Consider the following 6808-nt stretch of genomic DNA (forward strand, 5'->3'; position numbering starts at 1 on the left):
CTGCTGTGGGGCTACCGCGAATACCGAAAATCGTCAATTGCGGGCAATTCTGACAGATAAAACACGGTTTGCTACCGCGAAGACAGCCGTCATCGAGCGGCCCGTTCGAAAGACGATTATGGATCGAATATCGTTCCATAGACCTACCGCGAAACGCAATTTTCGGAGTTTTTGACAGCACGAAATTCGTAAAGAACTGTCAAAACACACGTTACCTCAAGAGCTAACGTTGTTCTTTCGTTTATCACAGTGCTGCCAGATAAGGGGTCATCCATTAATTACGTCACACGTTTAGGGGGTGGGAGGGGGTCCAGAAAATGTGACATATTGTGACATGGGGGAGGGGGGAGACACAAACTTTGTGACGTCACTTTAACTTCATCAGTAACCGAATTTTTTTTTTGATTATTTTATTCGCTGTACATTTAAATAACAAGTTTTTAAAACGATAATCGTTTTTATTCTTTTAATTTTCTTTCCTAAGCAGTTTTGGGTTATATAATTACTAATATTTATATCGTCAAAAATATTTTGATAAAATATTAATAATACTTAGGTACTTACTTAATTCGATTTGGCGATTTCGTAGAAAAAATGTGACGTCACACTAGGGGGGAGGGGTTTGCCAAATGTGACCAAATGTGACAAGGGGGGGGGGAGGGGTCAAAAAACTTAGAAATTCGTGTGACGTAATTAATGGATGACCCCTAACTCACCTTTCAGCTTTTTATCCCGTTTTTGTGGCAGTGAATCCGCGCATTGTTTTGCAAATATTTTGAATGTCCTCGGTTTTTGAGCACTGCAGCGGGATGAATAAATAGATATTTGGGGATTATGCTCGATCAACTCGCAGTTTCAAAGCAGTGCTCCTGTTTTTTCAATTTCATGACCTGGCAATTTTATTCTGTCATAATAGGGTATCATGCCCTTCGTGTATCTTATTATTATAGTTGATTGTGTCGTGCTGCGTGAAATTGTACTGTTTGTTTGTGAACTATTACAAAGATGTTTCTGTCGCAAGAGAACCTGGCTGAAGAAATCCGGCAACAAGCCGCTTCTATAGATGCCTAATGCGATAAAAATTCCGCTAAGTGAAAGTTCTGGACGCGGAGTTTGTAAATACCACGCTGCATATTTCCACATCCACGACGAAATAGCTGTAGGACCCTGTTCAATAAGGTATACGTTTTAGATTATTTCGTAAGTCATTAATCAAATAGTCAAAACATTGAACATTCACAATAAAAGGTCTAGAGCATTGCAAGATGTATGTTTCAAGTATTCAAAGTTCTACCTTCATGGGAAGCTATGTAGTGTCTGTCAGTATCTAATTAAAATAATATACCATTTGATAGAATGTATTTTTGTATTATACAGAAGATATTAATTTAATAATATATGTATATAAATGTTATGGGACAATCTTACCCAAATTGACAAAGCCCCACAATAAGCTCAAGAAGGCTTATGTTGTGATATATAATAAATACACACATGGAAAACACACACCAAATGACTCAGGAACAGATATCTGTGCTCATCACATAAATAAATACATAATGCCGAGATTCAAACTGAGTTGTTCGCAAAGTAGTGTACTTCTACGTTATTTTTCCATTTAAACTTTTATGGCAGGCAGATTATCAACATGAAGTGGGCCGGGACCAAATGGATGCCTGTTTCTCAGCAAGCGGTGTCCAACTGCTAAATTACCCCGGTCTTATCAGTATGGGCTATCATTAAAGCCGGGTAAGTGAAATTTGTTTACATTATTTATAATAACCTCATATCAGATAAAATAATACTGTGAGTACCTGGCACACACTACTTAATATACCATGAATGAATATGAATTTATAAAATATACTGATAGATATTGTTAAAAAAAAATCTTGGGTTTAAAAAGAAGAATTGGTCAGTCAAATTGTATTTGTAATATATGGGTCTTCTTACCTGATTGAAATGTTAAAATAAATAAATACATAAAACATTTACAGTTAAGGTTGTTCTAGCCCCCACTCTATCTATACACAGTGTTCCTTATATGTAGGTAATCTTACCTACATACAATAATTACGTATCTACCCAATTCTAAAAGAAGTTTACATATATACATAATTGATGCTAAGTAGTACTTAAGTAGGGCTCTTCTCAAAAAAATAGTTATACATACATTGTACATTAGAAGTAATGCACATTAATCTTATATCATATTTCATAAATTAAGTACTAATAATTTCATTCTGCATTCCAGGGGTTTTCGATGCACACATGTGACCCTTCATGGGCCATAGGAATATGAAGACCGCTTCTTGTATATCTTTTCCATCACGGAACAATGGTGTTCCGGACCTTTGGTAGGCGTGCGCGGAGCCGTAGGCAACACGTGAGTCCCTTTTGACACTTAATGAAATGTAAGGGGTAAACCCAGCGGATGCTGCCCTTGCCCGCGTCATGGAACACACGCAGAGGCAGCATCCGCCAGGGTGTAAGGACTATTGAGAGTTGATGGTATCTAAAATTAACTAGGCTAATGCGTGCAAGCGATGGTGATGATAAGTACTGAGCTAAGGGATATAAATGGTATAAAACGGACGACTGCCTAATAAAATGATACGCAATTTTATTTCCGGCAGATATATTATTATTATTAGTCTAATAGAAGCAGCTAAAACAGCTTGTCTATTTCTGTGCTTGTTTTGAAGGGCAATTTTATAAAAAAACCTACCTCTTATGTATACTACTGTTTACTATTGTAATAATGTTTTGAAAGTTGTCTCTTTAGTGTACCTTATAAAAAAAGATTGCCTCTTTATCCTGTTAGGAGGTTGATATATTGATCAGTATATTTCATGTTTTCCATGTGTGTAAAAATAATTTTGTGGAATAATAATCTTAACCAGTTTATTCTAATCCCAAAATATTTTAATTTTAAACTGGCTCTTAGCCCAGTCGGTAGTGACCCCGTCAATAAAACAGGAATTTTCGAGCTCGAATCCTGGTAAAGGTATTTATTTCTGTGTTTATCACAGATATATGATCCGGAGTTATGAATGTTTTATATTATTCTATCTATTGTATAATTATATCTTCATTTAGTACTCACAATACAAGCTTTATTTAGCTTTCTATTGGACTAGGTCGATTTGTGTCTTAGCTTTTAGGTTTTTACGATTTGAATATATAAGTAGAATATAAAAAAATCACAAAACAATAAAAAATATATAAACATATTATTAAAAAAACTAACCTAGAATGCCGCCAGCAGCGGGGCAAGGCCCAAGCTGCCGGTGGTCAAGGCCGCAGTGAGAGGAATCGACGTAGGTACTATACGCGCCGTGTCCAAGATATTTATTAATTACTAGCTTCTGCCCGCGACATTGTCTGCGTGGGATGATGAAGATGATTGAAAAAAAGTAACCCTTTCTCGGGGCCCAAACTATATCCATACCAAATTTAGTCCAAATCGGTTCAGGGGTTTAAGCGTCAAGAGGTAACAGACAGACACACTTTTACGCGCATTTATAATATTAGTATGAAAGTATGGATTGTTAATTTATTTAATTTACTAAGCCTTACATTACTTATTTTCAGACTTTATAGAAGATGTGTATACTACTGTATACCTACTCTAAAATATTCATGATTTGAATTTGACTTCCTTTATTTGTAACTTCGTACTAAAGTGAAAAAGAAATTAACAACAACTGACGTTTGGTTTTCAGATACGGGATCATATCAATTACGTGGACAAGTCGTATGGTGGGACAACCTACGACACCTTTATATGGAGCAACAGCGTTAGTCGAGATTACTTCGAGCAGCTGGCATGTGTGGCACCAGCGAAATAGTGTACATTAGGTAGGTATGTGTTATAATTTATATAAATATATTTGGTGTTTCTAATCACGCACTACGATACCACAGTAATATTAATAAGCATGTGTGTGTATGTGTGTGTGTGTGTTCATTTTTATTAATTCACACACACACACACACACACACACACACACACACACACACACACACACACACACACACAATCAATTAATCGTTTAGTTAGCGCATCATGGAAAAAATGATTTACAAAATTGTCGAATGACGCTAGATGTAAAATGTGGATGACTGAAAAAATAGGAATAAATTAGAATTGTACAATACAAGCAAAAGGGAGCTAAGCTAACGAATTTCGTACTATGGTGAAATATAAATTAACATTATGTAACGTTCGGTTTTCAGATATGGGAACAAGTCAACTACATCATTAACATGGACGCGTCGTACGGCAGGGCAACCCACGACGCCTTCATATGTAGCATTAGCATTAGTCAAGACTACTTCGAGCAGCGGGCATGTGGTACCAGCGAAATAGCGCACATTAGGTAGGTAGGTATGTTATAACTTAATAATTTATATAAATATATATTGTGTTCTTAATCATACACTAAACGATCCTACAGTAAGATCAATGAGCCTGTGTGAGTGTATGTGTGTGTTGGGGGCTACGTACTACAGACAGACATAGATGCACATGTTACGTCAGGGGTTCATTAATGGTTTAACGCAGCGGTCGGCAACAGGCGGCCCGCGGGCTGCATGCGGCCTGCTAATCTTTCGCTTGCAGCCCGGCCCGCGAGCCTTGCTGGCTATTTTGTATGTAATATTGACAAACGACAATATCTGATAAATTCACAAATATTAATAAAGTGCGGCCCACTTCAACATTGTTAACAACTATGTACTTATGTGGCCCTTGGCTGCTAAAAGGTTTAGCTCATCACGGAAACTATTTACGAAATATTTCGAATGACCCTAGAGTTAGACCAAGAGAAGACTGCAATAATTCTGATAGCACAAGCAGTGCAACTGTTATTTTAAACGTCAAACTTCTGAAATTATGACGCATAAATAACACTTACCTACACTGTGCATGCTATCAATATCGTTGCAGCCTTATCTTGGTCTAATTCTAGTTGCAAAATGTGGAGGACGGAAATAATAGGAATATAATTGTCTTATTTTATATTATTATCCCTGACAGAACGGCAATAATTGCCGCTTATTGTATATGCATTTAGGGTGAGAGACTCTTCGTTTGTTTGTGTTAGGGGCTATTCATAAATTACGTCATTTCAAATTAGGGGGGGGGGGTCTGGACATCGGATGACGGTAGCATGAAGTAGGAGGAAAAATCGTCAAAAATCGATGACGTAATTTATGGAATTTATGGACAGCCCCTTAGTTACAAATAAATGTTTCCATTGCGGCCTTCAGGAAAGGTTCCGTAACACCAGCGATGGTTTTTAGGCAGATATTAACCCACTATTAATATAATGTGCTTATTATAATTTTAGAAGACTCCGGGTATCCACTGCGGGAACACGGGACACCTTATGATTTCTGCAACCGGCGCCGCAGAAGAATCCCCGAGGCTATAACGCCATACAAAATAAGGCGCGCTCCACTATAGAGCTAACATTTGGGATATTAAAAGGTAACTTAGTGTTATGGACACTGATTTGCAGTTCTTTATTATTTTTTATTTATTCAGGCAAACACTAAGTATAAGTTTACAGCTGCAAGATGCCAAGACACTTATACTGTTAATAATACATAGTCAGTATCATAAAATTCATAAATATGTATACACTTTTCGAACTATCTCTAACATACATATTATGTATTACTAAGTTACCTAGACATTTAAAAAAAACTGATATTAAGTAACATAGGCAGAGTTAAAAAAAATCCTGATACTACGTTGTAGGGACGGCCACTTGTCTGCGAATATGTCTGCGTTTTGGACTGTAGCTATGAAGTTAACCATCCATTGTGTAGATTTGCATTGGGGGGTGACGAGAAAGCTGTTTCATTCGCCGACAGATCCAACAACCATCGGCATAGGTCCTACTATAGGATTATACTTAGATACGCTTTCCCCAGGGATAGCACGCGCATTGTTGGTGTGTGTCTGTTTCCCGGCGACACTTCAACGACATGTAACTATTACACGTCGAAAACTTTCAAAATGGCGAAGTCATTGTAAACTAGCGTCTAAAGAAAATAAGAATCATAAAATTAGTATTCTAAATCAGCGGTCGGCATCATTTTAGCAGCCAAAAAAGTTGAAGCGGGCCGCACTTTGTTAATATGTCACTTTATCAAACATTGTCGTTTATCAATATTACATACAAAATAGCCAAGGGGGCTCGCGGGTCGCAAGTGAGAGGTTCACGGGCCGCCTGTTGCCTACCGCTGTTCTAAATAATAATGAAATTCCTAGTAATGTAATGAAGATGTCAAACAGTAATATTAGTACATAGTAAGTATAGTAATAATTCTAATACCAGTTCTTATGATGTTTCAGTTACACCACCACCATGGCCACTACTGTCTGATCTGTGATCCGTGCTGTGCCTACACGCGAAGACCGTACTCCCGACGACGGCGATGAAAATAACACTGCCGGCTTTTCAAGGAGCTACATTACCAGCTGATAATGCAACTATTACCCAATGCCCCGTACCTACGTAGTATAGAAGAAGACTAAGACTTATCTACTATATAAGCAGAGGCTAGCAAACTAGTCTTATTTCCTATGAGGCCATGCTGTGGTAATTATTAAATTCACATTAGAAAGCTAATGTAAGGCATAAGGATAATAAGGCACATATATTTGAATCGCCTCCTTTACAGGAATAAATTGTGTAATTTATTGTACCTGCTAGTTAAACTATTACACGTTTATTAACTATGATTGCATAACTTTGTCTAGTATAGTTCTGAATATTTGACCATCGATATAAAT

General features: G+C 37.2%; 1 long non-coding RNA gene across 1 annotated transcript; it reads left to right on the plus strand.

Moving 5' to 3' along the window:
* Positions 1-755: 755 nt before the first annotated feature.
* Positions 756-6600, plus strand: LOC134803470 (uncharacterized). The gene is made up of 6 exons (XR_010145981.1): positions 756-1749; positions 2255-2386; positions 3726-3861; positions 4240-4386; positions 5355-5494; positions 6368-6600. It is a non-coding gene; the product is annotated as an uncharacterized LOC134803470 (long non-coding RNA).
* The last annotated feature ends 208 nt before the right edge of the window (positions 6601-6808 follow it).

The sequence above is a fragment of the Cydia splendana genome, chromosome 26 (genome assembly GCF_910591565.1).
Source record: "Cydia splendana chromosome 26, ilCydSple1.2, whole genome shotgun sequence".
Taxonomy (NCBI): Eukaryota; Metazoa; Arthropoda; class Insecta; order Lepidoptera; family Tortricidae; genus Cydia; species Cydia splendana.